Source organism: Passer montanus, unplaced genomic scaffold (assembly GCF_014805655.1).
Source record: "Passer montanus isolate IOZ18808 unplaced genomic scaffold, ASM1480565v1 scaffold67, whole genome shotgun sequence".
Taxonomy (NCBI): domain Eukaryota; kingdom Metazoa; phylum Chordata; class Aves; order Passeriformes; family Passeridae; genus Passer; species Passer montanus.
This window is the reverse complement of record NW_024371815.1, coordinates 2,641,460-2,659,817: the sequence shown is the minus strand read 5'-3', so window position 1 is coordinate 2,659,817 and position 18,358 is coordinate 2,641,460. Positions and strand designations below refer to the sequence as shown.

The window sequence follows — 18,358 nt, the reverse complement described above, 5'->3', positions numbered from 1 at the left end:
TTTTGTAAGCATCTTACCTACATATCAAAATTCTGCAGACAAGAAACTCAAATCACCTAAGAGATAAGGATTACAAGATTTTATTAATCTTCCCTGACCAAACATTAGCAATGGGTTGTTTCTGGAAAGTGGCTCCTTCATCTGTGCTTATGAAAAGGCTTTGGTCACGGTCATTATGGGAAGAGCTTACAAGAATTATCTAAAAGACAAAAACAACAAGAAACCTTCAGAAGCCTGATTTCTCTACAACAGACAATACAGCCTTATTTTTTTGTGTTAATGTCACATTTTGTAAGCATCTTACCTACATATCAAAATTCTGCAGACAAGAAACTCAAATCACCTAAGAGATAAGGATTACAAGATTTCATTAATCTTCCCTGACCAAACCTGTGAATGTAACATTCTATAACTTCTCTTGGAATCCACACCAAACTGATTACGCTCCTCATCTCTGCTCAGAATGACTGCCTTGGGTTTTGGTGCTTGTTCAAGGCTCATGAGGCCACATGATAAAATCTCCACACTAATTTGAAAAAAAAAAATGCTACTAGTAATGACTTATTTTAACACATCCATATAAATTAATCTCTTTATCTAGTGAGGCTACTAAACGTAAAAGCAATCATTGCTACAGCAGAAGCATGACAGAGGAGAAAGAACTTCTTTATAATATCTCTCCATTGTTTCACCATTTTCCTCTTCCTGACATATTTTGAATAAAATGCAATTCACTTTGATGCAGAAGAATATGCCAACAAACTATCTGAATTTCCTTCTCAGGTCCAAACAATGCCTTGACTCAATATCTTGAGCTGTTTCCTAGTGTGATCTTTACATTAAGCTTTAAGCAACAAATTCTCCCCGCATAATTTAGTTAGAATTTTACTCATTTCAACTCCTTCACCTTTTGCTATAACATCATGGTTCTAAAACTGCCAATGTGAGTCCATTTTGATTGTTTTTCCAGATCAAAAGGGTCCAGTTGGCATTCAAAAATCAGCCTTTATCAACTGATAGCCTGCAAACAAACTAGATTTTCAAAGTCCAGCTGGGCTCTCTCTAGCTCATACTTCAAAAAACAATTAAAAAAAATTCTTAATTCAAAATGGATTTAGAATATTCAGCAAATGGTGCAGAAAACACCACAGAATACTGATCACTGTGATACAGTGACTGTAAATTGCTTACAGAGATAAATGGCAATGAGTTATGCAAACAGAATCACAATAATGTGAATAGAGAGAATGAAAAGAGATTAAAAAAACAGCACCATTTTTATGTAGTCACTTTTTTAGAGCAGAGCTGAAGTTAAAATTTTGAAACTTCTAATGAATTATACAGCTATGACAGCTGGGCTGAGCTTTTACTGCAATTGGTCTTGGGGGGAAAACTATAAATTCAACATTTACAGATGCTCCAATTTGACAAGTAACTTAAGCATGTGCACTTTTCCTCACTTTTCCTTGAAGCACATACACAGTAGCACTAATTTCAAGGGCTTTCATATACCTCAAATGGGGCACTTATTGAAGTACATTGTTGAACATGAGAGACAACTGCAGATATTTCAGGGTTCATGGTCCAGTGCTGAAATCCCACACTAAAGCATACATTAAGGCAAATCCATTCCATTAGCTGCATGACTAGGTCAGTAAGAAGAGCAAAATAATAACCCATTACATTGGTATTATCTTGTATTTTTTAATGATATAAATGACATTTTCATTGGAAAGCCTCGGTACATGACACCTTCACAAATGCCTTCTCTTATTTCTACTGTAGCAAACGGCTTTCTGTCTCTTGGGCTTTTTGTCCCTTCAAACAGTGTCTGTTTAATTCATTACTATCTACACTCCACCAGTAGCTGCTGGTGGCCTAGATGCAGCATTCAGAGATTCTTGTGACACACTCATTTATTAGGTTTTCTGCAGCAAGCATGGCATGAGCCCGAAATTGAATGTGGTGCCATGTGCTGCCCTGTCCCTGTGCCTGCATCTCAGGGGGAATGAAGAAATGTTTATGCCAAACACAGACATTTGTACTTTCTTGCCAGACTCCTGTCTGTGACTTAGGCTTAAAATATCTATTTTCTCTTGGAAATAAATAAGTTCAAACTATTTTCCTGCTGAGCGAGGTATATAGTGCTCATTCCTGTTGGTTTGTGACCAGAACATGGAGAGAAGGACCTGGTCCCCAGAAAAGGCACAAACTGCACTTGTACAGAACAGGAATTTCTGACTACAGAAATACTGTCTTGCTGCATTTTTTTTTCCCTGACCCTATAAATCTTACACTTCCAAAAATGTCAAAATTATGGCTTCAAAATAATAAAGGAATGAGATTCATAAAATAGGGAGTGGTTTTCACTGTTAATGAGGCTTAAATAGAAGCATGGCTAAGTTTCATAATGTGGACTCAACAGCACTGAAATCATAAGAAAAATGCTTGTTATAATGTAATGCAAACACACTGTGATATTTGCTAATGCTGTCCTTCAAAAATACTATGTATCTTTTGGAGTTAAAACTATTTTAAAAAATAGCCTAAAGATTGTAGACTTGCAAGCATGTATGGCAGGGTTGCTAACTATTCTTTTATTCACACACACACACACCATAATTCATTTAAATAAATATTTTTGAATTTCACTCCGTGTTGTGATTTATATTTCAATAGTTTAAACTGATCATTATGTGTCAGACATACAGATTTCCTCCCACAGCTAACACACCGGGTGCTCAGACTTGCCTGCTGGCTAACACTAGTTATTTAGGAAAATGCTCCAGAGTAAATACTGTATCCACATTAGATGCTTTCCACAACAAGTTTTATTTACTTTGTAAGTGGAACAAGTAGCAAAAGCCTCCTGCAAGCAACTGATGAAGGGATGCAAGCGGGACATACTGTCTGGAGAGCCAACTAGCAGTGATGGCTTTAATTCAAAATAAACTACTGCCTTGAATAACTGTGTATTTAAAAAACAGAAGAGATTTTAAGCACAGATAAATCTGAGCTCCTTATAAACATTTTGTATGTAATTTCTCGCTCCTGTGAGAAAGAAAGAAAGAAATCTCCTGTGAGATTATTCTAATTTTTTTTTTTAATTGTAACTCTATATTATGTTGTTTATCTCAGACATCAGTACTTAATCACCATCCAACTAAATAAACCACAATAACATGTGTATACATTCAGGTCTTATGTAAGCCTACAACTGCCAGCAGCTACACAGAAGTAAAAAAAAAAATATTTCAAGGAGATAAACACCCCTATGGATTTTAAAGAAAAAGAATAAAAATGGTATCTGTTATACATGAACAGAGGGAAAAGGAAAAACAAATCCAATAAAAAAGAAGAATACCATGCCAATATAGGAATTAAACCATTCCAAAACTAAAGCAAAGCCATGCTTTTCCTCATTACAGAAAAAGTCAGTGAGGCAGGAGTTAACAAAAAAAAAACAAACAAATCTGAAAATAACATAATTAAATCCATTTGTTTAATCTCTCTTTCAAGACTGATTGGCCAATATGCATGTCTAACCATTCCTGCTATGAGTGGAATCACAATCTGAGCCCCAAAGAATGAAAAGATTCTGATGGCTTAGGCGACAGTTCTCTGCATATCAGACTTTTTCTTTCACTGCTACCATGAAGATTTGGAATAATCATAGTGATTACTTGGGAGTCTTAACTGTAGATTTGGCAGCAATTCAAAGCTATGCTGCAATTTCAAGTGGCAATAAACAGAGGATATTAACATGCATCATTTGCACTGTGTCTGAAATATAACCCCCCTCCCCTCAGTTTAGGTCCAATCAAAATTTAAACTCAAGACAAATTTGATCTTAATCAGCACTTTTTCTAAAACAAGGCAATTTTCTAACATATTACAATTGTGCTGTCTCTTTCAACTGCAGCAACTGATCTTAATTTTAATTGTAGCTTTTATTTTCCTTTCTATTTCCCTAGTATTATAAAGGAAAAAAAAAAGTAAAAATGCCCATGATTAATAAATTTTTACACTCACAGCATCTGACTTGCTATAGGAGACTTCTGCAGTAAGTGGTGAGAGATGAGACACTATTTCTTAACCCTATAATCCTCCATATGGTCAGAAATCAAGAAACTCCCCAGCTCTCTATGCTGACCCTGAAGGAAGAAACCTCCTTTGGTTTCCAGAGTAAGAAATGAAAAAAATTTGACACTCCTCAGGACTCTATGCTGACCCTGAAGGAAGAAACCTCCTTTGGGCAGAGTAAGAAATGAAAAAAATATAGAGACTCTTCATTTAAGCAGACAGCAGACATGCACTGAGAAGCCAAGCATGGCCAGGAAGAACCTATCCTTTCTCAGCCCCCCTCCCAGTAGGCTGAACTCCCACTGAACATAGAGGATTCATCCCTGGGGATACAATCCTAAAGAATGCTGGACCCACTCCAGGGAAAAAACCCTTAACGATGTGCACATATAAGCCATCCTCACCGAGGTCAAATAATGTCACAGAAGACTTCCAGGAGCGGTCATCAACAACTACTCTGAACAAAATCTGTCCAGCATCTCATCAGCCTCACAGTAAAGAACTTCTTCCTAATATCCAATCTAAATCTGGTCTCCTTCACCTTAAAGCCATGAAGAACATGCAGTGCTAATGCCTAGATGAAGGTGCTCAGCTAAACTGGAGACAAGGCTGCTGAGCACAGGGCATCACCTGGTGACACCATCACAGAAACCTCTTTGCCTACACAGTCCTGATGGGAAATGGCCTTTGTGCCAGTACCTCCAGTCTCAGGGCAGTATTCACAGAGCAGACAGCACTGCAGTCACACCTTCAGCAGTTTTAAGACTAATTAACTCATATATTTGTCTTGAGTTTACAATTTATGTTATTCACGTGTTATTAGATACACTTGGCTGAGAGAGAGATTACTAAAGTTCCTGGTCCCACTTGTAAATGAGATGTTGCTTCTCAGGCAGCATTCATAAAACACACAAAGTGGACTGCAAAGGGTTATGATTTTTATTTTGGATGGTATGAGAGACCTGATAACTCAAGAGTGGTTAAATGAGAGTGAAATATAGTGCCTTTACTCTCAGAGTGATGAAAAACAATACCTAAAAAATCAACCCAAGGTCATTCCAAGCAGAGTAAAATAAAATGTCTCCCAGATAGCAGTTTAATCTTGTAGATTTTCCCTGGAAGATGCACTACAAAATCACTCATCACAAATGTTAAGCTATACATGGACCTAATAAGTCTGCTTCTGTGTCCAACTGAATTGGGTGGAATACATATAGAAAAGAATTTACATACACACCGAGCTAGTATTTTACTTTTTCTGTTAAGCATTCACAGCTTTCTCAAGGATTGTTACTTTCTCTTGATGAGTCCCTTTTAAGCTGTCACACAGAAGCATTTCAAAACAGCAACTAAACTCTAGGAGAACCCCCATAAAGGAAGGGAAAATGGGAATATTAAGGATGATTCCTGAGAATTATTTGCTACACTAATCATATAATCTCAGGACACAATCAAAGGCCATCTGAAGCAATCCTGGTGGAGCTAATAGAAAGCATGTATCACAGTTTCTTCTCCCCTGGGTTGTGGTCAGCTCATTAATCATTTGGAATATCACAACAGAAGGTGCAATATTTTGTCTAGTATCAGCAACACATTACAACATATTAGGTACTTCAGGATGTGCAATGAATATTTAGAGGTCAGGATCTTAAAATAAGCTGGTTAGCAACTGGAACAGTTGGTAATATATGACATACTGAAGAGGGAGTGAACATCAGAGTTAGAGCCTTAACAGAAAAATGTGTTCAGAGTAACTGGACAGAGCACAGTTGGCTTACACTGCACCTAGGTAAGCCTGAAATAATATAATCATATCATAAAATAAAATAATTTTGAAATAGTTGGCTTTCCCTTAGGGCATTCACCATAGTGAAATCAAGTTTAAGGACACTTACACGTCATAATAATGAATGCCTGCAGAGAAACAGCTATGGGTGTTTTGACTGGTGTTGATGAACAGACTGACAATTCTGCCCTGCTGCCAACCTGTATCTACCTAAATCAGCCAGATCTTTTGAACTGAATACCTCAAAGGGGCTGATGATGCCAAGTGTCTAGGGGATACCAATTACAACTCAATTAATCAGTTTCTTTACTTAGAGAATGGTAGGGATACACAAGCTGATTCCAATTCCTCCACAGGAACAAACCTCATGCTTCTATAACCTGCTAGAACCAAAACATCATTGCCACTTGACTACCATGACAGTGCAAATTTTCTTGAGAAATGCTCTCTCCAAAAACACTTCAGAGCAGTACCTCATGCTGCCTGGGAATTAAAAAAAACCAAACTTCCACACATTAAGCAAATTAGGAATTTCTGCAATGTACTGAGAAAGGCATGAATATGGTCACAGAAAGGTCACAGTAAAAACAGAAGAGTCCTTTGATCCTCTTGCAAAGTCCAGTGTTAGCCTGGCTATTGCTAATTCATCAGCAAAAGTGATCATTTGATGTACCTCTTGTAGATTCCTACATCCAAAGTGGGCAAAATTTTATGTTGCGATACTTTGAGGGGTGGTTCCCATATTGGTTTGTTCAGATATTCAAAAGTTTGGGTTTCAATTGATGCACTCCAGTGTACCAAGAACTAAAACAGATGGTCCTTTCCAGTATGTCTAATCAGTGGTTTGAGAGGGGAATAACACTGGGGAAGGCATAGCAACAATTCTTGTCACACCAGGGGAATGTTCCCTAACCTGGTTTCATATTGCCCATGAAAAAGAAAAAAAACCAAAACACTTTATGTGCCTCAGAGGGAAAAAAAAAAAAGTATTAAAAGCAGGAATGGGCAAGTTTCACTCTTTCCCACCAATATTTCCACAAACATTAGCATTTACCAGAAAAAACAGGCGCACACTGATCTTTTTAGCTTAGGCAATCACAGATTAATCTAATTCAATAAGTTACTTTGTAGACCTCCAACTAAACTGCAAATATTTTCTGCCTCAACACATCACAGAGCAAAAATATAAAACAATGCTTTCCAAACAGGATAATGGATGCACAACAAATGACTGCAGTATGTGATTTGATCTAAATTAATGAAGAAACAGCACAAACAGTTCCTAGCCACCAGCCATTAATTTGTCAACAGCAAAATCTGCACTAAGCTCAAAGAGAAATTACGTGGATGGTAATTAGTGACAGGGAGAAAACATGAAGGAAAAAAGGCAGTTGTGGTGGCTAAAATTATCACTCATATAGGATTGCTTAGGATCTCATCATCTTCTGTAACAGATGAACACTTTTCTGTCTTAAAAATACTAAAGGTGCACCTTTTGGTCCTTTACTATGAATCTTAGCTCTGTTATAAGGCTGTATAAGAATTTTCTGAGAAGACTACAAAAATGAGCTCCCAAAACATTGCTCTGGGGAATCTCATTTTGCACAATTTTCCCCTCCAATCCCAAATACTCATCAGGTGTTTTCACAGGCAAAGGTCTTCCCATAATGCACCCAAGACATCCCTAACACCAGCTGAGGCATCAGCTTCAAGCATACATCTATTCCTCTCTCTCCCAGCTTTATAGAGCACTTCTTAGGGAGATCAAAGTGTTTAATGACTCTGCCACAGTTATAAAGAATAAGTAGCATTTTCCAAACTTGTAGGTAAGAAATGTGTGTGTGTGTGTGTGTGTGAATATACACATTTGCAAACACAAACAATGTCAAGCAACCAGATGGGCCACCTCCAAAGCTGCTGAAGCTGCTGACTAATCACTGAGAGCTTTGAAAGGCTCAGTGACTGGGAGTTCCTGAAGACTGGGAAACAGGAAACATCATGCCTGTCTTAGCATCATCTACAAAGTGCTTCAGATGTGTCTCACATGCCCTTTAGGGGCAGCAGGCACTAGGAAATGAGCTGTTAAAATCCTTATCCTTCAGGAAGCACCTGATTCCTTTTGAAAAGTGTAGGCACTTGCCTGAAAGGAGGTTTGGGTATAGTTAAAGATTGAACAGGTCTTCTCCCCTAGACCACCAGGGAAAACACAGACCTGGGGGAAAGAGCTGCTCTGAGCAAGTCTTTCATACTTAAGTCACAACAGATTATGTGGGTTTGAAGGAGAAAATGGGAGACAGAAAAAAAGAACAGCAGCAGAGGCAAGTGCTGGAAAAACAGTAATTATTTTTCACTTGAATTTGGCCATATCTCCATTATGTAGGCTACAAAGCTTAATTATAAAAGCTCTTGCTATTGAAATATTTCCCCTTATCTTTGATATCCAGTCCAAATGGACTGGAAAAAAAACCTTGAAAAGCGGAAATAAAATGTCTTTTAAAGTAATTTTTGGTCCTATTAGGGTGAATCTCATTAATAGTAAAAGGACTTCAGTGAAGAATAGAGCTTTTATATTCAGAAGCACAGAGTACTGCTGTGCCTGATTGTAGCAGCACTGCAGATAATAAACCTTTCTCCACTGGGGCTTAGATTTTTTGCAGTTGTAAATTACCCATTTGATATTGAGGTAGGATTTCAGCAAATACACATACCTGGTAGCTGTTGTCCTAGTTTGCTCTGGGTATGCTTGGGCGTGGTGTTGACTGGTGTTTTTGGAAGAGGATGTTTAAAATATTTTTTCTATTGAAAAATATATATTTTTTCAATAACTGAAATGTATTGCTAAAAACCGACATCACATTTATGAGCATGGTTCCTAGGGCCCATGAGAGACTTAGGGGGAGAGAAAAGCTCCCTCTGGGGATGCTCCACCTTATGTACATGGTTAGAAAATATTTGTTGGGGCAGAGATACTGTCTTTGTTCATTAGTTGTTAGAGCACTCATACATGTGGCTGCAGGAACAAGTCCTGGCCTCATCCCAGTTGAATGCTGTGATTACTAAACCTTAGGCAATTCTGTACATCTTCTCACACATATGAGAGAAAAGGCTGCACATCACCCAAACCAGCTCAGAAACAGAAGCAACATGCTCTTGCTCATTTGCTACATTGAAAAAATTGAGGGGCAAGCGTTATTGTTTCTATCTTTGTTCCTTAGAATGTGATTTTGACTCTTTTCCACTACATTTTAATGAGTAGTTTAAAAGTGAATACAGACATTAAAAAAATGAATGAACAAACATTTCTACTAATACCCTTTTCTCCTTTTACTAACATTCAATCCTCCTTAAAAGCTTGTAATTAAAACAGGCATTTGTTTGCTTGTTATTATGTTTGGTTTTAACATAATATTTTACTGGAAATGGAAAGTCGAGGAGCTTGGCTCCTAGCAGTGTGTTTAGAGACAGAAAACAGCCAGGAAGATTTCAGGAGCTTTCCCTCCTGCCAAGAACATTGCTAGAGATTCAGCTACAAATTATAGCCGATATGGAAAAAGAAAATCCAGGCAATATTGTTATTTTCCTTTCTAAGACAAGCAGCTATTCAGAGCTCTAACAGCATGAGACCAAGGTTAGTCTTGGAGTTACAATTCTGATCCCAGTCAGATAGAACTCTGCAAACTGACCATTTTTCAGACCCTGTGACTGAGCCATCTAAAGCAGAATCCAAACAAAACATCAGCCTTATCACTGTTTTTGCCCTTACAAGATTTTGCAGTGGTTCTTGAGGCTGTGACACGAATGTCTTATGAGACTTCACATTTATCACAGTTTCTCTACATTTCACATCAATACCAACAAGATGGGAATAAAAATAAGCGTCCTTCAAGTGGTGTTAAAAGATGGGTGCCTGCAGTGTGGAAGATAACTTCCCAACACAGCTGATAAGGGACACAACTAGGGAACATTCCCTGCTGGACCTCCTGTTTATGAACAGGGAGACTGCTGTGATCACAAAATTGTAAGTTTGCTGTTCTTGGAGAAGCATTTTATGACATTTGGAAGAAGGTCATCATGAGGTTAAGAAGGGAGAAAACTGGAAGGGCCAAAGCCCAACTAGAACTTAATCTGCCTAATGCCATTAAAAAAAAAAAGAAAAAATTTTTTTTTTTAATTTAAAAAAAAAATGGTAGTTTTTCTTGCATGTTTTGGTTGTTTTTTTGTTGGTTTTTTTTTTTTTTTTTTCCTGTTGGCATTAGCCCTTTAAATGACACTGTACTTTATTATTCTTATAAAATCCTTGCCAGTATAACTGTCCAACACATCTTGTTCTTCACCTCTTTTGCTTTAAGCCACTGCAGCCTGGGACCACAGCTAGACATTGATAACAAATATAAGAATACTTACAGACTTTTCATTGATGACATTTGAGATAATGCTCCTAAAAACTTGTAAGCACCATCAAATCACCAAATACAACACAACTAACTGGGTGGAGGCCAGTGTGAGCAAGCCATAAAGGATGAGACTTAAAAAATGAAACACTGGGATATATAAAGAGCCTCTTTCACATAATTAAAGGCTAACTGAAAACTCCCAGTATAACCTATATCCAGAAAAAAATGGCCTTTTGTCATTTCTTCAAGTGAGTTTCCTGAAAGAAGCACTCATCTGAGACTGCAGTCCATTCCAGAAAAGTAAATAGAAATCACAAAATCATCAACAGCCTGTCCCAGGGGGCATACTAATTTACTAACAGTTCTAGATAATTTATTGCAAGTTAAATAGTTCACTGACATGCAAGAGAAAAAAAGGGAAGAAAAAAACTTATTTATTCTCTTGCCTGACAGTGTCTCACACTCATATCTATCTTGCTTCATCAGCTTGTTCCTAGGCATTTCTTTGAGAGAATTGATAAGTGGACAGGAAAAAGTTTGTAGAGAAATAAACTATAACTTATTTATTGTTACTGAAAATAAAAGGGTTATAGAACTCAAAAGGTATCAAAGATGACATATTTACAAAAAAAATCCCACAAAAAACCCTCAAGCCCCACCCTCCCCACCAAAAATGAAAAAAACCAATATCCCACCCAACCAACTTCCCCTAAAAACCAAGAGAAAAGATAAGCCTCATTCAAGAAGCAAGATTTCCCAGGGGGATGGCTAGTTTTCCCAAACTGCCTCCAAACAGACCTTTGTGATCTGTGAAATAATTTGCCTTGGATGACTAAACAATATACTGTATGTTTATACAAAGGATCCTAATAAAAATGTTTCAGGAGGAATAACCAAAATTTCTCTGAGCTTTAACTGTATAAATCCAGGTGGTGATTTGGCATGCAGGAATAACACCAATGCTAGCATTCATTAGCAAAGCAGCAAGAAGACCCCACCATCTAAAATGTGCTCAGCATGCCTGTAGTCCCAGCTAGGTTTTCAAAGGGCTTCAGCACATCCATTTTTCTGTCAGTCTGATTACAAGTTGCCCAGGGCAAGACTCTCTCCCTGTTTCCCATCTGGACAGTGCCGAGCTCAATCATACCTTTGCCTGTAGGTGCAATAATGATAAAAGTAAACAAACACAGCTGCAAAAACCAGACTGGTCACACCCAGTGCTAAGAGCAGCTGAGTGTTTTCTGAAGCAATTTTTTATTTTTTAACCCCAAATGAGAACTTGGTGATTTTTAAAGAAACAATAATTATTTATGGCAAATTAATTCAAATGAGCTACACACTGTCCTCATTTCCTCTGTCATATTCAGAAAGCAGCTCCACTAATTTCATTCACTGTACTACTGCTGATACACTGGTTGTGTGATTTGCAAACTGCTCAGCATCAGAAATTCCCAACTGCAGCATCGTTTATGCTTTTCACAATTTTTAGAGAATTTAAATCTATGCCTACAGAGAAGCCTGGGTCTGCTTAGCCTCCTATTCTGAGCATCTTTTCCAAGGTTTATCACTAGGAAGAGTTTTCAGTATCCCCGAGCTACAAATGTGACTTTACAAACAACCATGGCTGCGGGTATTAATGCAAGGCTCGCTGTGATCTGGGCTGTTACAGCAGCTGCAGACAAGGAGAAAGAGAGCAAAAGAGAACAACACAGGTTCATGCCCCAAGAACCTGAAGTGGCACCACGCTAACAGACGATAATCACTGCAAGCAATTGAGAAGCTGAACTGTTCCCCTAGAAAACATGCTGTGACAGAGAAATGTCAGGTTGCCAACAGCCAGTTGAAACAGGATGAAACAAGAAGCTGAAGTTATGTTTTTGGAGTGGCCTATATAATTTCTGCAGAATGCTAAATTCTTGCAAACTGTCAACAACAACAACATACCCAACCTGTCAAACCTCAGGTAAGATGTGTTCATCTGGTTCCCATCTCTCTCTCTCAGTGACACTGAGGGACTGTCAGGTCCCTTTGCTGAGCAGGGCACAGGATTCTACAGAAATCCAACCCGCTGGGGTAGCTACAGCATGATGCCAATATTTTGCTAGTACAAAGCAATTGTTTACTTCTTTCTTATCCACATTCAAATTTACAATGAGTGCATATATTTGGTCTTTCAGTTCTGAGAACTCAATCTGTGAATTCAGATTTAGGCCATAGCTTCTTACAGAGCATGGAACCTACATCTACTGCAGAAAGATACTTTGCAGGGAACTGGGACAGTAAGGTTCAACATAGTGCAGATTTGGTTTCCAGCTAAGACTTGTTCTAGAATAAAGCAACTTCCCACTGACAAAAAAAAAAAAGTCTGTCTTATACTGAGACACTTTTCAGAAACAGGCAAAAGCTAAATTCTACAGCATACCTCTATGTTTCACACTATAACTTATTAACCAGAAGTTGGTTTCTACCACTAAAATGAACAGTCTTTACATGTCTGCAGAGCTTTGGAAACATTCATGAGATACAGATATCATGATTTCAAGTTTCTATTGTCACTAGTGTTCAAGATTTACCATGCTCAGGCTGGGAATTTATATATTTTGCTCCTCCAACCCCCAGGTACATCTTTTGATTTCTCTCCATTATTCATGTCTAAGTGAAACTGAAGTTGCCAAACTATTACTGAAGGAGAAGGAGAATAAGAAGGAGAAGGAGCAGTGTAGGTTATAGGTAATTTAAATATGCATCGCCATCAAAAGTTGCAGTTTAAGTGGTTTCTTGCTGCCGTGTATCTTTAGCATATCTGGGCCTCCCAGGAAAGCATTGATTGTCTGTAGTTCCCATTATGTAGCTCGATAGCAATGGGTGATCCTGTGATACTATAACTTCCCATGAAAAATGGTTTGGCTTTATGTCAATATTCTGCCTACACTTGTCTTCAGAATGTAGGAATGACTTAAGATTTATTTTAATCTATTCCCAAATCCTCTGCTATTTTTAATCAAAACAGTCAACTGTGACCTTTGCTAATCCATCCCACTATGCCAAATATAAGGGGAAAAAAACACCTTCAAAAGTTTCTGGGTACTTTTTGCAATGTAGTTATAGTAAAAAATAAATTTGTTGTGGATGGTGTAACATAATGGAAGCTGACAAGGTACAATAACTGTTTCCCAAAGCACACTGCACTCTGCAAACACACATCACAGCAGCAAAAAACCACACAGCTTTTCTCAACAAAAGATCTGTAATAAAATTACATGCTCACAAAGCCTCCCCTCTCAACACAAGACCCTAAATCTATGTCAACCCTACTGTATGTTGAGATGAGTCTCTGCAACCTCTCTGCTGAAGGCTACACTCTAGAAAAGAAGCAGTAAAAGCCCATCCCTGGTCATAGACCAGAATATTATGATAAATTGCTTTACTGGTAGCTTAAACAAGATTCACCAGGATATGATTCTTGGAGCACAACAAAGATGTGCTGTGATGGACAGGCAGCAAAAAAGGCATTAGGGAGCCCAGGCTGTATTTGATATTCTCTCAGCAATTCAGTGTAAAACTTGGGGGAGTGTTTACCTCACCTCTCTGTGCTTTATAATACCCATCAACATAATGTAAGCAAATGCTCATGTGCATTGCAGGATTAATGTGATGGAATAAAAACATGCTTTAATATTGAACTGTCCTTTGCTATAAATACTCCAGAATATCCCTACTTACATTTCTCCAAAAAACAACTACACAGGTTTCATCCTCTGTGGGTTTCTTCTCATTTTCTCCGCTGGCATTTTGACCATTTAATGTAAAACTTTTGTTGCAATGGGCATAGTGTAGACAAAATAGTAACCACTGAATAAGAAAACAAAAAGTATTGTGAAGAAAAATAGACATCTGTACTGTTAAAAGGAGTTTCAAAAGCAGATTTTTCATAAAGTGAATCTTCTACTCATTCAACTACATAGCTCACTATAGAAATGACAGAGCCAAATATGAAGTCTGTTAAATCTGCTGGAGCTCAGTCTGACAGATGCAGATCTTTACCCTGAGAAATAAAATTTCTTGCTATAATATCTATTTAAATCACATTTGCCAGTGTAAAAATTGTGGTTAAAACAATGAAGTCCAGATGTATTCTGACCTTTCAAAAAAAACAGAGTTGGAGGTCTGTACAGTCCTTCTTCACTTTAATATAGGAGGTACTTTAGAGAAATAACTAATCGTTCCTCATGGAAGGCAAAGATGCAGAATCAGGTCTGCCGTGACCATCTGTTGAACTAAAACAATTTGTGATGAGCATCTTGTTTTTCAGAGGTCTAAGAATTCAGACCTTTGAGCTGGTTTATCTTCCATAGCATAGCAGCACTTTGTGTCTTTCATATTATCAAGAATTACTCAATTCAGTGTGAGAAGTTAACACTTGTACTAGCACTGCACTTCCCCCACCCTACCTATTCTGACCTGAAAGTTAGCCAATACATCTATTTTTAGTTCTAGTAATTACTACTCTTCAGATTCTCACCACTCTGAAGACCTGAATCACAGCATTCACCATTATACAAAACAAATGAATGGACTGCACTTGAACTACTCAATAACAAGGAATCAAAAGTTAAGGTCACTCCATCAGCATTGAGAGTTACCAATGCTTCTGGGTGCTGAGTTCTGTGTCAGTTTATTGGAATTAATGGAATACAGACTAGATACAGTCTGATCACAGAAAGTTTCTTAAAAATCTTTTTCAAGGAAACATTTGTGCACAGTCTTGATCTGATGTTTTCTTAAAATAAACACAGTTCTGTAGTCTGTAGAATACAAGACCATGAGTGCCTGTGCAGATGGCAAAGAAGATCTGGAGGTTGTTGGTAGTGGTTAGCATTCCCTTGGACCAAACCCCAAGAAAGGTTTGTGTTCTGCAAGGACAGCCTTCCTCACTGAGTTAGGGAGTAAAAGGAAAGCAGAACTACAATACTCATGGAGCCCCACTGGAAATAAATAAATAAATATAAATTTACAACTATTGCTGAATGATAAGAATTTTTTTTCTTCCCAATATGCTTTAAATTCTGAATAACATTTTGGAAAACAACAAGTATGTAACGTAGATTTCCACCTGAAATTTTAATCTTGTAAAAAGACAAATGGATAAAATGAATGAAAATCAAGTATGAGTCTTTCATCACAGCAGTTCTAGTGTGCTCCAACACAAGAGTGAATATCCACCACTGCAGAGAAATATGTCAAATAATCCTAAGATTTAAATTATTTTCTTTCTATTTACAGAGCAAATGTATTTACTAGAGTAATTTTAAGAACCTTTGAAGAACAGCATTTGGCTGCTTGAAAAATATTAAAAAGCCATTAAAATGTGGCATTTGTACAATTCATGCAGACAAAAACTGCAGGAAATCTTAAAAGTCATGCTGCCTTCTGAATAATCACTGGGAACACCAGCATTACTCACACCACACTAGCTACTCCTCAGTCACAAACAGCACTAATTAAGGAATGATTGGAAAATGTGAAAATGTATCTTACTGGGCTACCCAAATTATTTTTTATCACCTCAAGAGATGCATAAAAAAGGCTATGTCATTAATACACAAAATTTTTCTTCACAATTCATACTCTATACATAAACAGCTCCATTTTCACCAAACTGGACCTCTATTTGCCTTGCTTTCAGTAATAATTATAGATACAGTCAGTCTTATGTGAGAACAATACAGGTACATTTTTCCTTTCTCATCATCTCTTTACTCTCAGTCTTGATTATTTAATTACATCTGCAACAGAACTTGTTACATTTTACAGGGAGAAACCATTTTACATTTCAGTAGTGGCTCTTAGTAATTCAACTCAGCTCCCTGCTATCCAGACACATTTATTTCTTTATTCTCATTACAGTGCTGAATTAACACATATCCCGACATTCAACAAGGAGCAGCACTTCAGGTGCCTTGATCCAACACGTCTGAATTATTGACATGACATTGCTTGCTGAATCAAAAAGTCTTCTTTGTCAAAAGCAATCTCCAGTTCCTACAACTTTCTGCTGCTGCTCTTCCTTTCTTTTCCTGCTCTTGCATCACTCTTGATTTCCCCTGGAGGGATACTCGTCTTTTTTCAATCCCACTTAGCTTGCTCCTTCCCTGTTAGGTACAAACCTGACACTCCTGCTCCTTCTGACTTTGATTGTCAAACATATCAGCTGTCTGCTCAGAAACAGCCACAATTAAAAGCAGTGTGATCCTGTATATAAGTATTTGAAGGGAAGGTGTCAAGAGGATGGAGCCAGACTCTGCTCAGTGATGCCAACCACTAAGTCAAGAGGCAGTGGGGAGAAACCGATGCACAAGAAATTCCACCTGAATGATGGGAAGAACTTCTTTACTGTGTGGGTGACCAGACACTGGAACAGGTTGTCCAGAGAGCATGTGGAGTCTCCATTACTGGAGATATTTAAGAACTGTCTGGACACAATCCTGTGCCATGTGCTCTGGGATGGTCCTGCTTGAGCAGGAAAGCTGGAGCAGATGTCCCAGTGTGGTCCCTTCCAACCTGACCCATCCTGTGATTCTGTGATCCTGACTCAGAAAGCTAAAATACAACAGTTGTATCTGAAGGACTTCTGAATAATTCTATAACTCTTTACAAACCACAGCATCTCAGAAATGTGAACACACAGAGAAACAGAGATTCTATCATTTCTACTGTAAAAAAGCAAACAAGACTGAAGGACAAAGGAAAAATATTACCATTACTCTCCATTTTGTGAACGGATGGGGAAAAAAAAACCAACTGCTTTAAAAAAAACCTCTTACTACAGTATGTAAACAAAGACATGGAAAAACACTGAGAATAAAGCAATTCCTTTTGTGACACCATGAATTTTCCAATTGTGTCAAAACTTGTTACTCTAAGCCCTTCAAAATCTGATCTTAATCTTAGGCAGTAAGCAATTTTGATCCTTTCTGTCCTTGCCTACCATCCCCCAAATCTGTTCCCAAAAGGATTCTATAACTGTGAAGTCTGTCACAGAGCTGGGTATTAATGCAGGGCATTTTCTGTTTCACTCAAGAACTTAATACATAAACTTGATACTCAGTACAAGAATACACATTTTTTAGTTTCATATATGTATATATTTTATGGCAGCTGAATGCCTGTTCTCAACATGTCATTAATGCCAAGCACCTGTAGCATAAAGACATTACTTCAGAACATCACACTAGTCTTATGACAACAACTCATCCCTTCTATCAGATAAGAAAGAAGTAACAGTTTCTGATCTCAGATTACAGCTGTGATGTTGCTGATGGAAGAATATTCTGTTTAATAGAACGACCTGTGTTACCTTTTGTTAAGGAAGTGTCAACTGTGAAAGGCTTAGTTAAAAAGAGAGAATGAATGAGCAAGACAGAAAAGCCCTTTAAGAAAGTTGGGCTGTCAGGTTTTCTCCAAGGAAAGTAATAGTTCTTTCCACACTGCTGTGTGAACTGAATTATATTTGACATTTACTCCAACTCAAACCCACCTAAAAGTTACACAGTCAATCAACATTCATTAGAGTCAAGCAGATTTATTAAAGTGTTTTTCTCTTCTCTTCACACCCCCACCTTTACAGATCCTCCCTCAGTAATTTTCCAACACAGCATGATGCAAGACAGTCAACTTTTTACTGAGCTCTGTGCATGGCACATTCTAGCTCAGTGAGCTTTATGAAGGTGGTGTGTACCTATGAAACTTCAGAGATAAGTTTAATTGAGGCAGGTATCACTCCTGGTACACAGCTGACACAGATGTGCACCACTGCCCTTTAGGGACCTGTCCAAGGCTTTGTGATAACAACCCTCTGCTATCAGATATTTGCCATCAGGGGTTTCAGTGGAGTTCAAAAGCTGTAACATTTGAGATTCCTATCCTTCCTACCTCTTAATCAAGTTTTGATAAGCCATCACTTGTACAGCAGGCTGTGAACTTACAGATCAGACAACAGAACACACTCAGCTGTGCTCAAAGCATGCCAGTGTTGGTCTCAGTGCAGTGAACTGGGGATGTGATAGCATAAAGCTGTGCTCCTGTTCAAATGCAG

The 18,358-nt window shown here is 37.9% G+C and overlaps 1 protein-coding gene across 1 annotated transcript in view; it reads right to left on the bottom strand.

Moving 5' to 3' along the window:
- Positions 1-18,358, bottom strand: part of SORCS2 (sortilin related VPS10 domain containing receptor 2) — a 548,577-nt gene that overhangs the window by 110,650 nt on the left and 419,569 nt on the right. The window lies entirely within an intron of this gene.